A 9,796-nucleotide genomic window follows, 5' to 3' on the forward strand; every position below is an offset into this window, starting at 1 on the left:
GGGGGGGGGGGGGGGGGGGGGGGGGGGGTACAGGGGACCAGGGAGGATGTATCCCCTATCCTGATTTTGCATAAAATGTACGTGGGGGTGGGAGTGGAGGCTGTGAAGTGGTGATTTAGGGAGGAAGAGGGTAGACCCTGAAGCTAGCCAGGGTAGCTAATGCTCTCTGGTCCTGGCGGAGGGGGCCCGGGGGCCCCGCCCACCCGGCTCCTGGTTCCCACGCGAGCAGGACCCGAAGCCGCTGCTCAGGGAAGGGCTCAGCCCCGAGGAGCGTGCGCCCCGCGGCAGGGTGTTCTCCCGCGTGCGAAGCTGTCCCGGTGTCTGGCGCTCGCCCTAGCGTCTAGCTTTGCTTGACTAGTAGTGACAGCTCACTTAACCTCGCAGAGACCTGTTTCAGACTGAATTGGACTCCAACGCAATGTCCGTAAGACCGTGAGGCTTCGCAACCAGGGATGACGTTTCCAGTAATGTGGCTGCTGGGCCTGTGATGCCTCCTAAAATCACCTCAAGTTAATAGTCTCACTCTTATGAAGTTGGGAGGGACCGATTTGGGGGAAGACAGTTTGCATAATCCGGGGCAGTAGGGAGGAAAGGGATGGAACAGGATCGTGTGCAACTATGGCCCTGACCTAAAACTGAAAGAGAAACAGGGGCGCTGGGTGGCTCAGTGGGTTAAGCATCTGACTTTGGTTTCAGCTCAGGTCGTAATCTCAGGGTGGTGAGTTTGAACCCCGCACTGGGCTCTGCACTCAGCAGGAAGTTTGCTGGAGATTCTCTCCCTTGCCCTCTGCCCCTTCCCTGCTTGCTCACCTTCTAAAATAAACAAAATCTTTAAAAAGAGAGAGAGAAACAAAAACAATGAAGAGTTAGCTAAAGAAGAAAAAATTTCGGGGGCGCCTGGGTGGCACAGCGGTTAAGCGTCTGCCTTTGCTATGAGCCTGCTTCTTCCTCTCCCACTCCCCCTGCTTGTGTTCCCTCTCTCGCTGGCTGTCTCTCTCTGTCGAATAAATAAATAAAATCTTTAAAAAAAAAAAAAAAAAGAAAAAATTTCGAAACATGAATGCCTGAATCCAAGCAGTTTTTACACTTTTTCAATAAGCCATAGGCGACTATTAATGCATATCCATCCAGGCACCATCACGAAACCGAAGGCTCCCTCCAATTAGAATAAGTCAAGGGAGCTTCTGTACAAAGAGATTGCTTACGAAGGTGTGGGTGGAGTATGGGGGAACCAGAGGGCCCAGCGGAGCCAGTGTCACTGCAGGGCCCAAAGGATGGGAGAGGAAGAGGTTAGAACCCACAGGATGGAGGCAGAGAGGGTTCCCACAGGGGAGAGTCATCTTTTAAGAGGGGACACAGCCAGCCCAGCATGACCTCACAGGGAAGAGCCAAGGAATGGACATCCTCACCTCACTCCCTTCCCTTTTACCTGTCTCCTGTTGGAACTCCCACTGGCCAAACCCAACCGGGCATCCTAGGTCCGGGCAGGCCCTGGGGCAGAGGGCAGAGACAGGGAGCTGGAGAATAGACAGGAAGGGGCGATGCAGGATAGCCTGCTAGCCAGGGACTGCAGCGGGCCAAGGACACAGTATAAATAATTACCTTGGAGAACCTTACAGATAAATCTCTTCTTTTATGTCTCCCCTATTGATGAGGAAAAGGGAACGGATTTACTGCAAAGTAGAAGTCAATTTATAACCTTAAAAAAAAGCTTACCTGTCAAGTACTGAGCATTGTGTTTACACATATATGCTGACAGTTTCCAATCACATCTACAGTCATTTTTAAATTATTTTATACTTATTTTAGTATCTTTGTGCAATAATATTTAGTGAATTAAATTTATACCCTTTAGCTTTAAAGGATTCATAGCTATAGGAATTTGCGAAGTTAACATTCTGCCAAAATCTTTGTCAGGGTAGATCAGAGCTTCTCGATATGGGGTCTGAGGAACCCTGAGGTTTCCCAACACTCTTTTATAAGGTCCCAAAGATCCTCAACAATTTTTCTAAGTATAAAGGGGTTTAATCTAGATTATGTTATATATGTGTGTGTATACACATATATATTTATGTATATATATAATTACGTATTTATATACATACATATATATCACATATACATGTTACTTGAAATATAAAATGGCTAGTCTAGATTATGTTATTGTGTAATAGGTTTTGAGACCAAAAAATTGGCAACGGCTGGTCCAAATGATATTACTGCAGAAAACGACCTCTCCCTGTCATATAATAATAATGTATGAGCAATCCAATCTCAAGTTTCTGGGTAGAAGGAGATTGTTTGCTACATTTAAGGCATATTTTGTTTCCTGCCAGCTTTGAACCTTTTGCTAACGATCTTCTACCCACATAGCCTTCACCTGGTGTAGAAACTAGAAGTGGGGGTGGAGGTAGGGTTTCGGACTGGGATCATTTGCCCAAGTGGATAGGCCTGACTTCAGCATCCCTGACACATTCGTTCCTGAGACACACTGAAATGCCAAGTGTGTTGGCCAAACCTGTTTCCCATTGTGCAAGCAGACAGGGTAACAATGGTGAGGAAGCCACAGTCTGAGATGTCTACTCCCTTGAGAACCTTATCATCAGTGCCAGACATGGGCAAAGGAAAATGGGGTCTTGCCCTCAGCAGTTCAGAAAGCAGTAAGCAGGACCCAGCTGTCATGTGTCAAGTTGAAGCACACTTCTTTCTGTAGGTACAGCTCTGACGTCAATCAATGTGGGGATGTTATGCTCTTTTTCTGGGGGAAAAGATGACAGAAGCCAGCAGGGCACGTGATCTGCTCTCATTCCTCATTTCTTAATATTTACTGTGTATCCTCTACACTCATTAATATAAAGTTTCCACTGCTGTCAGTGGCCCTAAGCATAGTTTCTGATATCCAGAATCATATACACTAACGAGGGGAAGTGCACCAAATATCTGGGACAGAAGGAAATTATGGGACTGGGTCTGTACTCGGGGGGACACGGCATTTACAGGAGAATGAGGGGAGAGCAGGGTGGGCCAAGCAAGGCATCATGAAGGAGCTGGTTTGGGATCAGGGCTTCAGAGGCTAGGCAAGATTTCTAGAGACAAACATGAGAGAAAAAGCGATGGGCAACTCTTAGCAGAGAATTTCCAGGCGGTGGAAGTGACCGGAGAAAACAGTGGAAGCAGGAATGGTCAAATGTCAGAGCCAAAAGGACGCTTGATGATCAAGTTGTCCACACCCTTCATTTGACAGATGAGGACACAGATTTCAAAGGTTGAAACTTGCCCTGAGTTTACCATTGGCAGAACCAAAATAGAACTGAGGTGTCTCCAGGTCAGAGACTCTTTGCAGGGCTGCTGCTTGGACACTGAGCATGGCTGGAAGGGCCAACCTTAGGGCCAGTGGTGCAGGGTAGTGGGGTGTACTGAAAAGGCTTCTAGAGTCACATGGTAGTGCCAAGCGGGCTGCGCACCTGTTTGGATCTTACCCAGACCAGTGTTTCCCAAAGTGCATCCTGAGAAAATGTGCCAGAGCCATCAGTGTGCTCGTTAAAATGACTGACTTGGAATGGGAGAGAGGGTGACTCACAAGTCCACATTTTAAACTCTTCCCCAGAGTGATTCTCCTGTACTTCATAAGTTAGAAAATGAACAATAAAAAGAAATAGAGAAAGACTGGCCACAGCAGCAAAGGAAGAATTCAGCAGATGTGAGCAAGGTGGAGGGTAAAGAGTTACAGTGTAAGGAAGGGATTCAAGAATCTGAGAGCTGGCAGCATTCCAAGCCAGGAGCTGGCCGTGCACTTGGGTGGCCGAATGCCTATAGAGGAAGGTCATAAGAGTAGAGAAGGAATTTCAAAATCAGGATGTTAGATCTGCTGTCCACATGGATATTAAGCACCATAGTTATGAAAGAGATTAGATCTCAGTTGTATCAGACTACCCCTAGGACTAGTCAACTAACCAAGAGTAGAAGCCAGAATGCACTAGCATCATGGGCAGAAGGAATAGATAGAAATATAAATGAATAGGGGTCACTGGATATAACCAAATCTCGGAGACCTTCCATCAATTCGCTTCATGACAGCAGTGGTCTTCAGGCATGTCCCACGTTCTGTATTAAATATCTAAATCTTTACGTCAGGGAACTAAATTGGTTGCATTTTGGATGCTCTTCTGCTTTCTACCGAGGAATTGCATATTTACTACGATCAATTGGTGGTGGAAAGAACAATCAGGATGGGTTGGCCAATGCTGTTCCCCAACCCAAAAGGGACTTGAACAAACGCCCATGAGCAAAAAGCAGGATAAAATTCAGTTATTGAAAGAGACCATTTTCAGTGCTGCTGAAGTTCAGACACCCTGTTTTATGGAACCAGAAATAATCACAGTTCCCATAGCACCCATGGTGCTTCCTCTTTCCTAACACCCACCTTAGTTATGTCTGGCTGTCCTCACGCCAGCCTCCACGAGGCGGGTTACATGACTGTCATGTTTACCTCCATGTCTCCTGCCGCTAGTTGAAATAACAGCTAGTTGAAATAGTAGCTCTCATCAGTACCTTGGGGTGTTTTCAATTAAGACTGACATGTGGGAGGGGGACAGAGGGACCTGCGTTAAACTCCTTCTCCTTTGGGAGAACCATGTCTTTCCAGGGCCATGGAAGAGTGACACAGAGTCTGAACTAGCAGAGTTTTCTCTGATATCCGTGCCGGGCTCCCCCACCCCGCCCGGTGCCTGTCGAGCTCTGGGCCTCACTGTTTCCCTGGATGAGGTTCCAAGGGCTTAGCCCAGGTGTCTCCAAAAGCTTGAATCAGGGAAGTTTTGAGCTAGAGGAATCCTGGTTAGGCGATAGTAAGAATCTAGAGGGAAGGAGGTGGTATTCTCACAGCGAGAGCGGAGACAGGGAGAAATAACCACCCGAGAAGGAAGACTTGGGTGACCACAGAAGGAGCGGTGATTTGCGAGGCAGCGTGAAGACCTTGGATTGCGCACCAGGAGATCTTGGTTCTGGTGCCGACTCTATTTGGTTGTGTGACCCTGGGCTCTGGGATTTGGACTAGAAACCCCACTAGGATCGTGTCAAGGTCATAAACCCCTGCTGCCCGGTCCCTCACTCGTACGTGTCCCTGACCTCAAGGAGGGGTCTCCACTGGGAACTGTAGAGTCTACAAAGTCACTCAGGGCAGACCCCTCTACCAGGTGCTTCCAGTCCAATGAGGAAAGGAGCCGGTACTGGGCGCTCACCTGGCATAGCTCCCGTGCTGTGCTCCTTGCCCCCGGGGGGAAGCTCGAGAAGGATTAGCTGACTTACCACACCAGCCTCATTCCCGTCCAGAGCTTCAGGCCTGAAGATGAGACTCTGAGGCAAGCTCACAGGAAATCTAGGAGCCACCCCACACCTTTCTTGGCCCCCTGGCCTCCAGCCCCGCACATACACACCCCTGCCCCCACACTTGTACCCAAGCCTCAACAAGATACCCCGAGCCCAAAGGGGGAAAGTGGGCTGGAGAGTGCGATGTACTGTAGCAAACAGAGCCTTGAGTGTTTCTCCCGCTGACCTGGAGCACCTTTGTGACCATGCGCACGTTACTTTCTCGACCCGCGAGAACATCAGCTTTCTTATCCTTCCAAAGGGGACAGTAATAGAAACAGGGATTGTAGTAGGCTTAGGGGAGACAATGTCTGTAAAGCACAAGGCATCATCTATGTCCTCGTGAGATCCTCCGCCCCTTCCCTCCCATAAAATCCGTGTGAAGTCTCCAATGGTCCCGTTCCTCCTCAGGAAATCAGTGCCATTGGGAAGGTGGGTGTTGGGGACTGAATGTGTTTCCCCAAATTCATGTGTTGAAGCCCTCGCTCCCAGTCTGACTGTATTTGGAGTAGGGAAGTAATTAAGTTTAGATGAGGTCATGATGCACGAGGATTGGTGTCCTTCTAAGAAAGCCACTGCCAGAAAGCTCTCGCCCTCTCTCTGTACGCGTGCACTGGGGAAAGACCACGAGAGGACAGATTAAGAAGATGGCTGTGTGCAAGCCGGGAAGAGAGCCCTCACCAGAAGCAAAGGCAGCCAGAACCTCCCTTCATCCTCCCTTCAGTAAGGAGCTCTCGCCCTGTGTTGGGGATACAGGTTCCAAGACAGAAAGGGTCTCTGCCCATATGATCTCAACAAGCAAAAAGGCAAATAAGACCATTACAATTTACAATTAGTGTTCTATAAGACGTAGGGTTTTGAAAAAGAATAATTGGAAGGAAGACTATACTTAAAGATGTGGGTGGTCAAGGAAGACGGCTCTTTGCATGTTTATGGAACTCAGAGAAGGCCTTCGTGGCCTGAGCTTAGTAAGAGGACGAGGGTCCACGTGAGGCTAGAAGGACTTGTGAGCATTGGTATGGGGTTTGGGTTTATTCTACAATAAATGGGGGCATGTGGGGTTTTGAGCAGGACAGTGACCACAATGTTATCTTTTAAAAGATAACTGTCTCTGTATTGTCTGTCTATTCCTGTGTAACAAATCATCACAAATGTAGCTACTTAAAACAACACTATGGGCAAGTCTCATTAACACTCTTGGATCTTGGTTTTCCCAGCCATGAAATGGGAGTAATAATGCCTACTGCAGAAGTATAGTCAGGAATAAATGATAGAATGCTTGTGAAGGATCTGCTCCCAAACCAAGGATGTAGGAAGACAGCCAATGAACTGCAGTGTTCAGCATAGCAAGGACTGGCTCAAGTCAAGCAACCTCACCAGGGACTTAAGTATTGACCAGAATACCAATATTGAAAACATACAAAGAATAACTGGCCAGGCAGACTGGAATGTTCCTATCATGTGGCCGACACATTTTCTCCTTGAAAGGAATGCCTACATGGGAAGACTGAAAAACTCTTTTGTAAGCAAAAAGAAGGGCAAAGAGAAGTGGTGTCTTGAAAAACCAAAGGCTCTGACTGTCCAGGAATTCACGGCTCAAGCCGCCCTTCCTGGGCTGAAGCGGAGACCCGTGCTTGCTCGCTCCTGGGTGGCCTCTCTAGACATAAGCACACTCTGCTCCCACTGTATCCTTAGGTGGGTTGTGATTCCTTGATCAGGCTGTATTGTTTTGGCTGTTCATATTCGGGGCCTGAGGATGTGGTCTCCTTCCCACAGCTGGATATAGGTGTCTGCACGTTGATACAGTCTCCTGGAATGGTCTCTTTTGGTCATAAGTTTGTCAGTTCTTACCAATTCACTCACAAAGTTACTGAATCCCAAGCTGGGGCGGGGAAATGCACCCGCAGTGCTGTGTTATTTAACATACCCTAAATACACAAGGTGCTCAGTGTGGTGGCTTTGCAGATAAGGAAACCGGAGCAGAGCAGACATTCCCTGTTTCAGCAGGCGGCAGAGACCTTGTCTCTGGGCCCTTATAGACTCCCAGTCTCAAACGGTATGTTTCCACTCCCAAAGACTCTTTATGGAATGTGTCGTCAGACAGACCCACACTTTCCCAAAGGAAAGCTTTATGTATAGTTCAAACCCACCAAAACGAAACAAAACCCCAAACCCCCCATTTCTTCCTATCATTACAAGAACCGTCTACCCCAACAGGGCCTGGTGGAATGCCCACACAAAGCAGATCTCCCCAGGGGGGTTTTCTGACACAACTCTGGCCTTGAACAACCAACTTCACCCACCCCCAACCACACACACACACACACACACACACACACACAAACACACACCCGCCATTGCCGCCCCTGCGCAATGGTTTCAAGGTACAGACTCCATTCCAAATCCCAAAGGTGAGCTGAAAAGGTCTCTCCTCGCCTGGGCCGCCCCCCTGCCCTCTCCCTCCCATGCCCTCTGCGCTCGGCTCGCTCCCCAGCGTGAATTCCGCGGATAACTCCAAAGCTGCCACACCAGCTCGCGCTGAGCAGACGCAGCGCGGCCGCGATCAGCTGAGGCAGACAGCAAAGCAGTCTCCTGGAGTTAGGCTGAAGTGACTGTCAAGCCAGTCTCCCAGCCCTCCCTGCTCACGACGACGCCGCCAGGCCCGGGGCCGCGCCTCCTCCGCCGGCTCCCCGCCCCCGCCCCTCCGCCCCTCCGCCCCCATCCCCTCCGCCTGCGCGCTCGGCTCCGCCAGCCTCGCGCCGCCGGCCCCGCAACTGCACCCCTGGCCGCAGCTGCCGCGAACCGACGCGCAGCGCCTGGTCCGCGGGCGACCCTGCTGCTTCCCGCGGCTTTGTCCCTTCGGCCCAGTGGGCGAGCTCTGCGGGCTGCAAAGCCGGGGGTGCTGGCCGCCGGGAAATTGCATTCGCACCGAGGCTGTTCTACGCCAGAGAGCCCAAGTGTCCCCTTGTCATGACAAGGAGCTCTCGTCTTTAGGTATGTGCACCTTCTCGGGTGTTCTTTTTTTGCTTCTGATTTTGCTTGCCACCCAGGTGAGGTCTGGGTGGCCAGGGGCATCCTGGGCTTGAATGAGCCCTGCGGCTTCGGGAGCCGCTCCGGCTGGGCATCCTTGGCTCCCTGCGCCCGGGAGGCTCTGCGCGCCTGTGCCCGCAGGGGAGGGCCGCGAAGTTGCCGAGGGAGAGAGGGCACAGGCACTTCTGCAGGAGGAGCCGGGGGCGCCCGGGGAGAGCAGAGGGACTGGCCGCGGAGATGGTAAGGAGCCCGGGACAGTGCCCGGGGGGGGCGTTTCTGGAACGGCGGCGCGCCAGGTCCCACCGTCCATGCTCCGAGGGTGGCCGCGCGGACGCCCTCGAGTGGGTCCCCGTGGCCCGCTGTCACCCAGCTACTTCCGGCACTCTCTACGCCTGTGCCGAGTCCAGCGAGGGCTGGAATCTCTGCACCCGGCGTCTTCATTTGCCCCAAGCCTGCCGCTGTTGAGCTTGGCTAGGAACCAGACCCCGGGCGTCTGAAATCCACGCGGGTTGGGGGGGGGCGAGATGAAAATTGAGGGAAGAGGCAAGCAGGAGTAATGTGTCACGCGGCTGCTGACCTAGGTCTAGAAGGGTGGGGGAGGGGCGATGCACCTGAGGACAGGAGCCCCCTGCAAGTTTCTGTGGCTTGGGAGGGGTCTGGAGAAGAGAGGCATCTGCAACTCTGTCGCCTAGAGATGAGACTGTCACCTCCTATCCTCCTTCCCAGGGCGGTAAGGAGCAGAGAACACCTCATTTATAAGGGAGGGGGGCTGTCTGAGATTGCGCAAGCCGCTGCCATCCAGATGTTACGGTGGCAGAAGTGCTGTGCGAGTCCCTGGTGCATGGTGGCAGTCCCCTGAGGGGCAAGAGGTGCCTGTGGAAAACTGGGAGAGCCAGGCTGATGGGGGTACGGGGAGGGTTGCAGAGAGGGGGTTGGCAGTGTTGGGTGTGGAAGGTTCTTATCCTGGAGATAGATGTTCGAGTTGCTTGAGTGACAGAGAGGAAATGTTTAAGCTTGTGATTGTGGGATCATGACAGTCCCAGGACATGTTGGGGCCATCTTTCCTCCTGCTCCCACCTTTTGCAGCTCAGATCCATGCACTTGGTTGAAGTTCTAGGACCAGGATGAATCACTGCCCCCCCTTCCCAAAGAAACTACAGCTGACCCTCTCTACAGGACTGTGCTGGGCATCTTGGGTCAGCATTTGCCCCTTTGTTACCTGACACACAATCAGTTCTTCCTTTTTGCTTTCTGTCAGGTTTCTCTGGCTCCGAGAATGTTCCTCTTCTCCTTCCCACCCCCATCCCAGTATTTGCTTAGTTGTCTCCTCCCTCTGGCTCCTCCAGCCTCTTTGGACCAGACTGTGATTTCACCCAGGAGCACCCACCAGCTCCCGGCATTG

The 9,796-nt window shown here is 51.3% G+C and overlaps 1 protein-coding gene across 6 annotated transcripts in view; it reads left to right on the forward strand.

Moving 5' to 3' along the window:
- Positions 1 to 9,796, forward strand: part of RIPOR2 (RHO family interacting cell polarization regulator 2) — a 222,326-nt gene that overhangs the window by 125,430 nt on the left and 87,100 nt on the right. The window lies entirely within an intron of this gene.

This window comes from Ursus maritimus, unplaced genomic scaffold, assembly GCF_017311325.1.
Source record: "Ursus maritimus isolate PB19 unplaced genomic scaffold, ASM1731132v1 scaffold_30, whole genome shotgun sequence".
NCBI lineage: Eukaryota > Metazoa > Chordata > Mammalia > Carnivora > Ursidae > Ursus > Ursus maritimus.